This window comes from Daphnia pulex, chromosome 10 (genome assembly GCF_021134715.1).
Source record: "Daphnia pulex isolate KAP4 chromosome 10, ASM2113471v1".
In the NCBI taxonomy this organism is placed as follows: domain Eukaryota; kingdom Metazoa; phylum Arthropoda; class Branchiopoda; order Diplostraca; family Daphniidae; genus Daphnia; species Daphnia pulex.
In genome coordinates, this window is record NC_060026.1 from 5,270,001 (window position 1) to 5,282,500 (window position 12,500).

The 12,500-nt window shown below is 38.1% G+C and overlaps 14 non-coding genes across 14 annotated transcripts; all 14 read right to left on the reverse strand.

Moving 5' to 3' along the window:
- Positions 1 to 314: 314 nt before the first annotated feature.
- On the reverse strand, positions 315 to 386 carry Trnad-guc. Its single transcript has one exon. It is a non-coding gene; the product is annotated as a tRNA-Asp (tRNA).
- A 945-nt stretch (positions 387 to 1,331) lies between these two features.
- Trnad-guc lies at positions 1,332 to 1,403 on the reverse strand. Its single transcript has one exon. It is a non-coding gene; the product is annotated as a tRNA-Asp (tRNA).
- A 434-nt stretch (positions 1,404 to 1,837) lies between these two features.
- Positions 1,838 to 1,909, reverse strand: Trnad-guc. Its single transcript has one exon. It is a non-coding gene; the product is annotated as a tRNA-Asp (tRNA).
- A 1,454-nt stretch (positions 1,910 to 3,363) lies between these two features.
- Positions 3,364 to 3,435, reverse strand: Trnad-guc. The gene has a single exon. It is a non-coding gene; the product is annotated as a tRNA-Asp (tRNA).
- Positions 3,436 to 3,871: 436 nt separating this feature from the next.
- Positions 3,872 to 3,943, reverse strand: Trnad-guc. The gene has a single exon. It is a non-coding gene; the product is annotated as a tRNA-Asp (tRNA).
- A 953-nt stretch (positions 3,944 to 4,896) lies between these two features.
- On the reverse strand, positions 4,897 to 4,968 carry Trnad-guc. The gene has a single exon. It is a non-coding gene; the product is annotated as a tRNA-Asp (tRNA).
- A 434-nt stretch (positions 4,969 to 5,402) lies between these two features.
- On the reverse strand, positions 5,403 to 5,474 carry Trnad-guc. The gene has a single exon. It is a non-coding gene; the product is annotated as a tRNA-Asp (tRNA).
- Positions 5,475 to 6,419: 945 nt separating this feature from the next.
- Positions 6,420 to 6,491, reverse strand: Trnad-guc. The gene has a single exon. It is a non-coding gene; the product is annotated as a tRNA-Asp (tRNA).
- Positions 6,492 to 6,927: 436 nt separating this feature from the next.
- Positions 6,928 to 6,999, reverse strand: Trnad-guc. The gene has a single exon. It is a non-coding gene; the product is annotated as a tRNA-Asp (tRNA).
- A 1,969-nt stretch (positions 7,000 to 8,968) lies between these two features.
- Trnad-guc lies at positions 8,969 to 9,040 on the reverse strand. Its single transcript has one exon. It is a non-coding gene; the product is annotated as a tRNA-Asp (tRNA).
- Positions 9,041 to 9,475: 435 nt separating this feature from the next.
- On the reverse strand, positions 9,476 to 9,547 carry Trnad-guc. The gene has a single exon. It is a non-coding gene; the product is annotated as a tRNA-Asp (tRNA).
- A 437-nt stretch (positions 9,548 to 9,984) lies between these two features.
- Positions 9,985 to 10,056, reverse strand: Trnad-guc. Its single transcript has one exon. It is a non-coding gene; the product is annotated as a tRNA-Asp (tRNA).
- A 944-nt stretch (positions 10,057 to 11,000) lies between these two features.
- Trnad-guc lies at positions 11,001 to 11,072 on the reverse strand. The gene has a single exon. It is a non-coding gene; the product is annotated as a tRNA-Asp (tRNA).
- A 437-nt stretch (positions 11,073 to 11,509) lies between these two features.
- Positions 11,510 to 11,581, reverse strand: Trnad-guc. The gene has a single exon. It is a non-coding gene; the product is annotated as a tRNA-Asp (tRNA).
- Positions 11,582 to 12,500: the final 919 nt, after the last annotated feature.

The window sequence follows — 12,500 nt, forward strand, 5'->3', positions numbered from 1 at the left end:
TGGGCAACAACCATAGACAGTTTAGTCCATTGTAGCTAAGCGATTGTAAAATTATATGTGACTTCCGAAGTTTCGTTAAACACGAGTCTTATTGTTTTTTAGTTTTTTTTTCAACAACGAACAAAGCAACAAGATTTACCTTACTTATTATTGCAGAAATTCACTCTAATCACCATTAAATGGATGAGAGAAACGACTTCAGCTTACTGTGACAATAATATTAGACAAAATCGTTCACTCTAGGTTTCTGAAGTCATTATGCAACAAAGCTGTTGTTTAACGTATCAATCAGGTTGATTAAATTAAAATATTGCCTCCCCGGCGGGGAATTGAACCCCGGTCTCCCGCGTGACAGGCGGGGATACTCACCACTATACTACCGAGGATCCAATTATTAGTTCAAGTCATGAAATCTGTTCCCTATATTTCAGAGGTTTTTTAGCAATTTCAACAACACACCAAATATCAAGCAACTGTCTGGTACACTAGCACCAACTTGGACACTCACTGGGCAACAACCATAGACAGTTTAGTCCATTGTAGCTAAGCGATTGTAAAATTATATGTGACTTCCGAAGGTTCGTTAAACCCGAGTCTTATTGTTTTTTAGAATTATTTTCAACAACGAACAAAGCAACAAGATTTAACTGACTTATTATTGCAGCAATTCACTCTAATCACCATTAAATGGATGAGAGAAACGACTTCAGCTTACTGTGACAATAATATTAGACAAAATCGTTCACTCTAGGTTTCTGAAGTCATTATGCAACAAAGCTGATGTTTAACATATCAATCAGTTTGATTAAATTAAAACATTGCCTCCCCGGCGGGGAATTGAACCCTTGTCTCCCGCGTGACAGGCGGGGATACTCACCACTATACTACCGAGGATCCAATGATTGGTTCAAGTCATGAAATCTTTTGCCTATATTTCAGAGGTTTTTTAGCAATTTCAACAACACACCAAATATCAAGCAACTGTCTGGTACACTAGCACCAACTTGGACACTCACTGGGCAACAACCATAGACAGTTTAGTCCATTGTAGCTAAGCGATTGTAAAATTATATGTGACTTCCGAAGTTTCGTTAAACAGGAGTCTTATTGTTTTTTAGTTTTTTTTTTCAACAACGAACAAAGCAACAAGATTTACCTGACTTATTATTGCAGAAATTCACTCTAATCACCATTAAATGGATGAGAGAAACGACTTCAGCTTACTGTGACAATAATATTAGACAAAATCGTTCACTCTAGGTTTCTGAAGTCATTATGCAACAAAGCTGTTGTTTAACGTATCAATCAGGTTGATTAAATTAAAATATTGCCTCCCCGGCGGGGAATTGAACCCCGGTCTCCCGCGTGACAGGCGGGGATACTCACCACTATACTACCGAGGATCCAATGATTAGTTCAAGTCATGAAATCTGTTCCCTATATTTCAGAGGTTTTTTAGCAATTTCAAACACACCAAATATCAAGCAACTGTCTGGTACACTAGCACCAACTTGGACACTCACTGGGCAACAACCATAGACAGTTTAGTCCATTGTAGCTAAGCGATTGTAAAATTATATGTGACTTCCGAAGGTTCGTTAAACCCGAGTCTTATTGTTTTTTAGAATTATTTTCAACAACGAACAAAGCAACAAGATTTAACTGACTTATTATTGCAGCAATTCACTCTAATCACCATTAAATGGATGAGAGAAACGACTTCAGCTTACTGTGACAATAATATTAGACAAAATCGTTCACTCTAGGTTTCTGAAGTCATTATGCAACAAAGCTGTTGTTTAACGTATCAATCAGGTTGATTAAATTAAAATATTGCCTCCCCGGCGGGGAATTGAACCCCGGTCTCCCGCGTGACAGGCGGGGATACTCACCACTATACTACCGAGGATCCAATGATTGGTTCAAGTCATGAAATCTGTTCCCTATATTTCAGAGGTTTTTTATCAATTTCAACAACACACGAAATATCAAGCAACTGTCGGGTACACTGGCACCAACTTAAACACTCACTGGGCAACAACCATAGACAGTTAAGCCCATTGTAGCTAAGCGATTGTAAAATTATATGTGACTTCCGAAGTTTCGTTAAACACGAGTCTTATTGTTTTTTAGTTTTTTTTTTCAACAACGAACAAAGCAACAAGATTTACCTGACTTATTATTGCAGAAATTCACTCTAATCACCATTAATTGGATGAGAGAAACGACTTCAGCTTACTGTGACAATAATATTAGACAAAATCGTTCACTCTAGGTTTCTGAAGTCATTATGCAACAAAGCTGTTGTTTAACGTATCAATCAGTTTGATTAAATTAAAACATTGCCTCCCCGGCGGGGAATTGAACCCTTGTCTCCCGCGTGACAGGCGGGGATACTCACCACTATACTACCGAGGATCCAATGATTGGTTCAAGTCATGAAATCTTTTGCCTATATTTCAGAGGTTTTTTAGCAATTTCAACAACACACGAAATATCAAGCAACTGTCTGGTACACTAGCACCAACTTGGACACTCACTGGGCAACAACCATAGACAGTTAAGCCCATTGTAGCTAAGCGATTGTAAAATTATATGTGACTTCCGAAGTTTCGTTAAACACGAGTCTTATTGTTTTTTAGTTTTTTTTTTCAACAACGAACAAAGCAACAAGATTTACCTGACTTATTATTGCAGAAATTCACTCTAATCACCATTAAATGGATGAGAGAAACGACTTCAGCTTACTGTGACAATAATATTAGACAAAATCGTTCACTCTAGGTTTCTGAAGTCATTATGCAACAAAGCTGTTGTTTAACGTATCAATCAGGTTGATTAAATTAAAATATTGCCTCCCCGGCGGGGAATTGAACCCCGGCCTCCCGCGGGACAGGCTGGGATACTCACCACTATACTACCGAGGATCCAATGATTAGTTCAAGTCATGAAATCTGTTCCCTATATTTCAGAGGTTTTTTAGCAATTTCAACAATACACGAAATATCAAGCAACTGTCTGGTACACTAGCACCAACTTGGACACTCACTGGGCAACAACCATAGACAGTTAAGTCCATTGTAGCTAAGCGATTGTAAAATTATATGTGACTTCCGAAGTTTCGTTAAACACGAGTCTTATTGTTTTTTAGTTTTTATTTTCAACAACGAACAAAGCAACAAGATTTACCTGACTTATTATTGCAGAATTCACTCTAATCACCATTAATTGGATGAGAGAAACGACTTCAGCTTACTGTGACAATAATATTAGACAAAATCGTTCACTCTAGGTTTCTGAAGTCATTATGCAACAAAGCTGTTGTTTAACGTATCAATCAGGTTGATTAAATTAAAATATTGCCTCCCCGGCGGGGAATTGAACCCCGGTCTCCCGCGTGACAGGCGGGGATACTCACCACTATACTACCGAGGATCCAATGATTGGTTCAAGTCATGAAATCTGTTCACTATATTTCAGAGGTTTTTTAGCAATTTCAACAACACACCAAATATCAAGCAACTGTCTGGTACACTAGCACCAACTTGGACACTCACTGGGCAACAACCATAGACAGTTTAGTCCATTGTAGCTAAGCGATTGTAAAATTATATGTGACTTCCGAAGTTTCGTTAAACACGAGTCTTATTGTTTTTTAGTTTTTTTTTCAACAACGAACAAAGCAACAAGATTTACCTGACTTATTATTGCAGAAATTCACTCTAATCACCATTAAATGGATGAGAGAAACGACTTCAGCTTACCGTGACAATAATATTAGACAAAATCGTTCACTCTAGGTTTCTGAAGTCATTATGCAACAAAGCTGTTGTTTAACGTATCAATCAGGTTGATTAAATTAAAATATTGCCTCCCCGGCGGGGAATTGAACCCCGGTCTCCCGCGTGACAGGCGGGGATACTCACCACTATACTACCGAGGATCCAATTATTAGTTCAAGTCATGAAATCTGTTCCCTATATTTCAGAGGTTTTTTAGCAATTTCAACAACACACCAAATATCAAGCAACTGTCTGGTACACTAGCACCAACTTGGACACTCACTGGGCAACAACCATAGACAGTTTAGTCCATTGTAGCTAAGCGATTGTAAAATTATATGTGACTTCCGAAGGTTCGTTAAACCCGAGTCTTATTGTTTTTTAGAATTATTTTCAACAACGAACAAAGCAACAAGATTTAACTGACTTATTATTGCAGCAATTCACTCTAATCACCATTAAATGGATGAGAGAAACGACTTCAGCTTACTGTGACAATAATATTAGACAAAATCATTCACTCTAGGTTTCTGAAGTCATTATGCAACAAAGCTGATGTTTAACATATCAATCAGTTTTCAGTTTGATTAAATTAAAACATTGCCTCCCCGGCGGGGAATTGAACCCTTGTCTCCCGCGTGACAGGCGGGGATACTCACCACTATACTACCGAGGATCCAATGATTGGTTCAAGTCATGAAATCTTTTGCCTATATTTCAGAGGTTTTTTAGCAATTTCAACAACACACCAAATATCAAGCAACTGTCTGGTACACTAGCACCAACTTGGACACTCACTGGGCAACAACCATAGACAGTTTAGTCCATTGTAGCTAAGCGATTGTAAAATTATATGTGACTTCCGAAGTTTCGTTAAACACGAGTCTTATTGTTTTTTAGTTTTTTTTTTTCAACAACGAACAAAGCAACAAGATTTACCTGACTTATTATTGCAGAAATTCACTCTAATCACCATTAAATGGATGAGAGAAACGACTTCAGCTTACTGTGACAATAATATTAGACAAAATCGTTCACTCTAGGTTTCTGAAGTCATTATGCAACAAAGCTGTTGTTTAACGTATCAATCAGGTTGATTAAATTAAAATATTGCCTCCCCGGCGGGGAATTGAACCCCGGTCTCCCGCGTGACAGGCGGGGATACTCACCACTATACTACCGAGGATCCAATGATTAGTTCAAGTCATGAAATCTGTTCCCTATATTTCAGAGGTTTTTTAGCAATTTCAAACACACCAAATATCAAGCAACTGTCTGGTACACTAGCACCAACTTGGACACTCACTGGGCAACAACCATAGACAGTTTAGTCCATTGTAGCTAAGCGATTGTAAAATTATATGTGACTTCCGAAGGTTCGTTAAACCCGAGTCTTATTGTTTTTTAGAATTATTTTCAACAACGAACAAAGCAACAAGATTTAACTGACTTATTATTGCAGCAATTCACTCTAATCACCATTAAATGGATGAGAGAAACGACTTCAGCTTACTGTGACAATAATATTAGACAAAATCGTTCACTCTAGGTTTCTGAAGTCATTATGCAACAAAGCTGTTGTTTAACGTATCAATCAGGTTGATTAAATTAAAATATTGCCTCCCCGGCGGGGAATTGAACCCCGGTCTCCCGCGTGACAGGCGGGGATACTCACCACTATACTACCGAGGATCCAATGATTGGTTCAAGTCATGAAATCTGTTCCCTATATTTCAGAGGTTTTTTATCAATTTCAACAACACACGAAATATCAAGCAACTGTCGGGTACACTGGCACCAACTTAAACACTCACTGGGCAACAACCATAGACAGTTAAGCCCATTGTAGCTAAGCGATTGTAAAATTATATGTGACTTCCGAAGTTTCGTTAAACACGAGTCTTATTGTTTTTTAGTTTTTTTTTTCAACAACGAACAAAGCAACAAGATTTACCTGACTTATTATTGCAGAAATTCACTCTAATCACCATTAATTGGATGAGAGAAACGACTTCAGCTTACTGTGACAATAATATTAGACAAAATCGTTCACTCTAGGTTTCTGAAGTCATTATGCAACAAAGCTGTTGTTTAACGTATCAATCAGGTTGATTAAATTAAAATATTGCCTCCCCGGCGGGGAATTGAACCCCGGTCTCCCGCGGGACAGGCGGGGATACTCACCACTATACTACCGAGGATCCAATGATTAGTTCAAGTCATGAAATCTGTTCCCTATATTTCAGAGGTTTTTTAGCAATTTCAACAATACACGAAATATCAAGCAACTGTCTGGTACACTAGCACCAACTTGGACACTCACTGGGCAACAACCATAGACAGTTAAGTCCATTGTAGCTAAGCGATTGTAAAATTATATGTGACTTCCGAAGTTTCGTTAAACACGAGTCTTATTGTTTTTTAGTTTTTATTTTCAACAACGAACAAAGCAACAAGATTTACCTGACTTATTATTGCAGAATTCACTCTAATCACCATTAATTGGATGAGAGAAACGACTTCAGCTTACTGTGACAATAATATTAGACAAAATCGTTCACTCTAGGTTTCTGAAGTCATTATGCAACAAAGCTGTTGTTTAACGTATCAATCAGGTTGATTAAATTAAAATATTGCCTCCCCGGCGGGGAATTGAACCCCGGTCTCCCGCGTGACAGGCGGGGATACTCACCACTATACTACCGAGGATCCAATGATTGGTTCAAGTCATGAAATCTGTTCACTATATTTCAGAGGTTTTTTAGCAATTTCAACAACACACCAAATATCAAGCAACTGTCTGGTACACTAGCACCAACTTGGACACTCACTGGGCAACAACCATAGACAGTTTAGTCCATTGTAGCTAAGCGATTGTAAAATTATATGTGACTTCCGAAGTTTCGTTAAACACGAGTCTTATTGTTTTTTAGTTTTTTTTTCAACAACGAACAAAGCAACAAGATTTACCTGACTTATTATTGCAGAAATTCACTCTAATCACCATTAAATGGATGAGAGAAACGACTTCAGCTTACCGTGACAATAATATTAGACAAAATCGTTCACTCTAGGTTTCTGAAGTCATTATGCAACAAAGCTGTTGTTTAACGTATCAATCAGGTTGATTAAATTAAAATATTGCCTCCCCGGCGGGGAATTGAACCCCGGTCTCCCGCGTGACAGGCGGGGATACTCACCACTATACTACCGAGGATCCAATTATTAGTTCAAGTCATGAAATCTGTTCCCTATATTTCAGAGGTTTTTTAGCAATTTCAACAACACACCAAATATCAAGCAACTGTCTGGTACACTAGCACCAACTTGGACACTCACTGGGCAACAACCATAGACAGTTTAGTCCATTGTAGCTAAGCGATTGTAAAATTATATGTGACTTCCGAAGGTTCGTTAAACCCGAGTCTTATTGTTTTTTAGAATTATTTTCAACAACGAACAAAGCAACAAGATTTAACTGACTTATTATTGCAGCAATTCACTCTAATCACCATTAAATGGATGAGAGAAACGACTTCAGCTTACTGTGACAATAATATTAGACAAAATCATTCACTCTAGGTTTCTGAAGTCATTATGCAACAAAGCTGATGTTTAACATATCAATCAGTTTTCAGTTTGATTAAATTAAAACATTGCCTCCCCGGCGGGGAATTGAACCCTTGTCTCCCGCGTGACAGGCGGGGATACTCACCACTATACTACCGAGGATCCAATGATTGGTTCAAGTCATGAAATCTTTTGCCTATATTTCAGAGGTTTTTTAGCAATTTCAACAACACACCAAATATCAAGCAACTGTCGGGTACACTAGCACCAACTTGGACACTCACTGGGCAACAACCATAGACAGTTAAGCCCATTGTAGCTAAGCGATTGTAAAATTATATGTGACTTCCGAAGTTTCGTTAAACACGAGTCTTATTGTTTTTTAGTTTTTTTTTTCAACAACGAACAAAGCAACAAGATTTACCTGACTTATTATTGCAGAAATTCACTCTAATCACCATTAATTGGATGAGAGAAACGACTTCAGCTTACTGTGACAATAATATTAGACAAAATCGTTCACTCTAGGTTTCTGAAGTCATTATGCAACAAAGCTGTTGTTTAACGTATCAATCAGTTTGATTAAATTAAAACATTGCCTCCCCGGCGGGGAATTGAACCCTTGTCTCCCGCGTGACAGGCGGGGATACTCACCACTATACTACCGAGGATCCAATGATTGGTTCAAGTCATGAAATCTTTTGCCTATATTTCAGAGGTTTTTTAGCAATTTCAACAACACACCAAATATCAAGCAACTGTCTGGTACACTAGCACCAACTTGGACACTCACTGGGCAACAACCATAGACAGTTTAGTCCATTGTAGCTAAGCGATTGTAAAATTATATGTGACTTCCGAAGTTTCGTTAAACACGAGTCTTATTGTTTTTTAGTTTTTTTTTTCAACAACGAACAAAGCAACAAGATTTACCTGACTTATTATTGCAGAAATTCACTCTAATCACCATTAAATGGATGAGAGAAACGACTTCAGCTTACTGTGACAATAATATTAGACAAAATCGTTCACTCTAGGTTTCTGAAGTCATTATGCAACAAAGCTGTTGTTTAACGTATCAATCAGGTGGATTAAATTAAAATATTCCCTCCCCGGCGGGGAATTGAACCCCGGTCTCCCGCGTGACAGGCGGGGATACTCACCACTATTCTACCGAGTATCCAATGATTGGTTCAAGTCATGAAATCCGTTCCCTATATTTCAGAGGTTTTTTAGCAATTTCAACAACACACCGAATATCAAGCAACTTTCGGGTACACTGGCACCAACTTGGACACTCACTGGGCAAAAACCATAGACAGTTTAGTCCATTGTAGCTAAGCGATTGTAAAATTATATGTGACTTCCGAAGTTTCGTTAAACACGAGACTTATTGTTTTTTAGTTTTTTTTTCAACAACGAACAAAGCAACAAGATTTAACTGACTTATTATTGCAGCAATTCACTCTAATCACCATTAAATGGATGAGAGAAACGACTTCAGCTTACTGTGACAATAATATTAGACAAAATCGATCACTCTAGGTTTCTGAAATCATTATGCAACAAAGCTGTTGTTTAACGTATCAATCAGGTTGATTAAATTAAAATATTGCCTCCCCGGCGGGGAATTGAACCCCGGTCTCCCGCGTGACAGGCGGGGATACTCACCACTATACTACCGAGGATCCAATGATTGGTTCAAGTCATGAAATCTGTTCCCTATATTTCAGAGGTTTTTTAGCAATTTCAACAACACACCAAATATCAAGCAACTGTCGGGTACACTGGCACCAACTTGGACACTCACTGGGCAACAACCATAGACAGTTTAGTCCATTGTAGCTAAGCGATAGTAAAATTATATGTGACTTCCGAAGTTTCGTTAAACACGAGTCTTATTGTTTTTTAGTTTTTTTTCAACAACGAACAAAGCAACAAGATTTAACTGACTTATTATTGCAGCAATTCACTCTAATCACCATTCAATGGATGAGAGAAACGACTTCAGCTTACTGTGACAATAATATTAGACAAAATCGTTCACTCTAGGTTTCTGAAGTCATTATGCAACAAAGCTGTTGTTTAACGTATCAATCAGGTTGATTAAATTAAAATATTGCCTCCCCGGCGGGGAATTGAACCCCGGTCTCCCGCGTGACAGGCGGGGATACTCACCACTATACTACCGAGGATCCAATGATTGGTTCAAGTCATGAAAACGTTTCCCTATATTTCAGAGGTTTTTTAGCAATTTCAACAACACACCAAATATCAAGCAACTTTCGGGTACACTGGCACCAACTTGGACACTCACTGGGCAACAACCATAGACAGTTTAGTCCATTGTAGCTAAGCGATTGTAAAATTATATGTGACTTCCGAAGTTTCGTTAAACACGAGTCTTATTGTTTTTTAGTTTTTTTTTTCAACAACGAACAAAGCAACAAGATTTACCTGACTTATTATTGCAGAAATTCACTCTAATCACCATTAAATGGATGAGAGAAACGACTTCAGCTTACTGTGACAATAATATTAGACAAAATCGTTCACTCTAGGTTTCTGGAGTCATTATGCAACAAAGCTGTTGTTTAACGTATCAATCAGGTTGATTAAATTAAAATATTGCCTCCCCGGCGGGGAATTGAACCCCGGTCTCCCGCGTGACAGGCGGGGATACTCACCACTATACTACCGAGGATCCAACGATTGGTTCAAGTCATGAAATCTGTTCCCTATATTTCAGAGGTTTTTTAGCAATTTCAACAACACAACAAATATCAAGCAACTGTCGGGTACACTGGCACCAACTTGGACACTCACTGGGCAACAACCATAGACAGTTTAGTCCATTGTAGCTAAGCGATTGTAAAATTATATGTGACTTCCGAAGGTTCGTTAAACCCGAGTCTTATTGTTTTTTAGAATTATTTTCAACAACGAACAAAGCAACAAGATTTAACTGACTTATTATTGCAGCAATTCACTCTAATCACCATTAAATGGATGAGAGAAACGACTTCAGCTTACTGTGACAATAATATTAGACAAAATCGTTCACTCTAGGTTCTTGAAGTCATTATGCAACAAAGCTGTTGTTTAACGTATCAATCAGGTTGATTAAATTAAAATATTGCCTCCACGGCGGGGAATTGAACCCCGGTCTCCCGCGTGACAGGCGGGGATACTCACCACTATACTACCGAGGATCCAATGATTGGTTCAAGTCATGAAATCTGTTCCCTATATTTCAGAGGTTTTTTAGCAATTTCAACAACAAACCAAATATCAAGCAACTGTCTGGTACACTAGCACTAACTTGGACACTCACAGGGCAACAACCATAGACAGTTTAGTCCATTGTAGCTAAGCGATTGTAAAATTATATTTGACTTCCGAAGTTTCGTTAAACACGATTCTTATTGTTTTTTAGTTTTTTTTTCAACAACGAACAAAGCAACAAGATTTACCTGACTTATTTTTGCAGAAATTCACTCTAATCACCATTAAATGGATGAGAGAAACGACTTCAGCTTACTGTGACAATAATATTAGACAAAATCGTTCACTCTAGGTTTCTGAAGTCATTATGCAACAAAGCTGTTGTTAAACGTATCAATCAAGTTGATTAAATTAAAATATTGCCTCCCCGGCGGGGAATTGAACCCCGGTCTCCCGCGTGACAGGCGGGGATACTCACCACTATACTACCGAGGATTCAATGATTGGTTCAAGTCATGAAATCTGTTCCCTATATTTCAGAGGTTTTTTAGCAATTTCAACAACACACCAAATATCAAGCAACTTTCGGGTACACTGGCACCAACTTGGACACTCACTGGGCAACAACCATAGACAGTTTAGTCCATTGTAGCTAAGCGATAGTAAAATTATATGTGACTTCCGAAGTTTCGTTAAACACGAGTCTTATTGTTTTTTAGTTTTTTTTGTCAACAACGAACAAAGCAACAAGATTTACCTGACTTATTATTGCAGAAATTCACTCTAATCACCATTAAATGGATGAGAGAAACGACTTCAGCTTACTGTGACAATAATATTAGACAAAATCGTTCACTCTAGGTTTCTGAAGTCATAATGCAACAAAGCTGTTGTTTAACGTATCAATCAGGTTGATTAAATTAAAATATTGACTCCCCGGCGGGGAATTGAACCCCGGTCTCCCGCGTGACAGGCGGGGATACTCACCACTATACTACCGAGGATCCAATGATTGGTTCAAGTCATGAAAACGTTTCCCTATATTTCAGAGGATTTTTAGCAATTTCAACAACACACCAAATATCAAGCAACTTTCGGGTACACTGGCACCAACTTGGACACTCACTGGGCAACAACCATAGACAGTTTAGTCCATTGTAGCTAAGCGATTGTAAAATTATATGTGACTTCCGAAGGTTCGTTAAACCCGAGTCTTATTGTTTTTTAGAATTATTTTCAACAACGAACAAAGCAACAAGATTTAACTGACTTATTATTGCAGAAATTCACTCTAATCACCATTAAATGGATGAGAGAAACGACTTCAGCTTACTGTGACAATAATATTAGACAAAATCGTTCACTCTAGGTTTCTGAAGTCATTATGCAACAAACTTGTTGTTTAACGTATCAATCAGGTTGATTAAATTAAAATATTGCCTCCCTGGCGGGGAATTTAACCCCGGTCTCCCGTGTGACAGGCGGGGATACTCACCACTATACTACCGAGGATCCAATGATTGGTTCAAGTCATGAAATCTGTTCCCTATATTTCAGAGGTTTTTTAGCAATTTCAACAACACACCAAATATCAAGCAACTTTCGGGTACACTGGCACCAACTTGGACACTCACTGGGCAACAACCATAGACAGTTTAGTCCATTGTAGCTAAGCGATTGTAAAATTATATGTGACTTCCGAAGTTTCGTTAAACACGAGTCTTATTGTTTTTTTAGTTTTTTTTTAAACAACGAACAAAGCAACAAGATTTAACTGACTTATTATTATTGCACACTCTAATCACCATTAAATGGATGAGAGAAACGACTTCAGCTTACTGTGACAATAATATTAGACAAAATCGTTCACTCTAGGTTTCTGAAGTCATTATGCAACAAAGCTGTTGTTTAACGTATCAATCA